The following is a 1,431-nucleotide window of genomic DNA, read 5'->3' as shown; positions in this document are numbered from 1 at the left end:
GGGGGGGGGGGGAATCCTACTCCCGGAGGGAGTAGGACTCTCCTGGCGCGCCCCTTGTGGCCGGCCAGCCTCCCCCCTTTGGTCCTTTATATACTGAGGTAGAGGCACCCTAGAACACACAAGTTGATCCACGTGATCTATTCCTTAGCCGTGTGCGGTGCCCCCAGCCACCATAGTCCTCGATAATACTGTAGCGCAGTTTAGGCGAAGCCCTGCTGCTGTAGTACATCAAGATCGTCACCACGCCGTCGTGCTGACGGAACTCTTCCCCGACACTTTGCTGGATCGGAGTCCGGGGATCGTCATCGAGCTGAACGTGTGCTCGAACTCGGAGGTGCCGTAGTTTCGGTGCTTGATCGGTTGGATCGTGAAGACGTACGACTACTTCCTCTACGTTGCGTCAACGCTTCCGCAGTCGGTCTGCGTGGGTACGTAGACAACACTCTCCCCTCTCGTTGCTATGCATCACATGATCTTGCGTGTGCGTAGGAAATTTTTTGAAATTACTACGAAACCCAACACACACGACCACCAATGATGCTAGATGCACCAACGGAACGGGGGCTAGGCCGGGAGACCTTTATTTCATCTTTAGGGAGCCGTCGTCGTCGCGCCTTCCTGAGCAGGACAAAAACTCTAACAAATCTCAAAGGAACTACTAACAACAGAGCCCTCCCGCCAGCCTTTTCCAGGTTTCACTACGCCCCCATGGCCCTAGGGTCACCGGAGACGAGGCAGACCTGCGGCGGAGCCGGCGAGAGGCACAAACCCTAGCTTTTTTTGGAGGAGGAGGCGGGGATGCGGGGAAAGTCTGAGCTGTTTGGGTTCATCCATAGCTTTAGCTCTTCAAAGACCAAATTTTGCTACAAGTGTTGCAAATTTGCAGCATCTCTTAGCGGTGACCACAAAATCACATGGACGCACCCGCTAGGAAACCAGATCATGGCGCCGCAATCCTCCACATCACGATGCCCTTGCCTGTCAAATCCAGCCCGCATCAGATCCACGCGCGAGGGGGCCGTAGAGCCTTGCTGTCGCCGGCGTTGGCCGGGCCTTGCCCGGTCACGCCCTCTAGCGACGGGAGGGGAGGGGAGGCGCTCGGAGGTGGTTAGGGTTCCCTCATTAGTGCAGAACTGGGCTATAGCCCCGGTTCGTAAGGGCCTTTAGTGTCGCTTCTGTAATAGGCACTAAAGGGTGGGGACTAAAGGTCCCCCCCTTTAGTACCGGTTCAGCACGAACCGCCGCTAAAGGGCCACCACGTGGCACGAGCCAGGGCTGGGTGTGGGGACACATTTAGTACCGGTTGGTAACATCAATCGGTACTAAAATTTTGGGGGGTTTTGGTTTTATTATTTATTATTCTTTTAATTTTGTGTTATCCATTTAATTATTTTTCGTTTGCTGGTATTTTACGATACTACATATTGTACA

This window comes from Triticum dicoccoides, chromosome 7B (genome assembly GCF_002162155.2).
Source record: "Triticum dicoccoides isolate Atlit2015 ecotype Zavitan chromosome 7B, WEW_v2.0, whole genome shotgun sequence".
NCBI classification, from domain to species: Eukaryota; Viridiplantae; Streptophyta; class Magnoliopsida; order Poales; family Poaceae; genus Triticum; species Triticum dicoccoides.
This window is presented reverse-complemented; position numbering follows the sequence as displayed.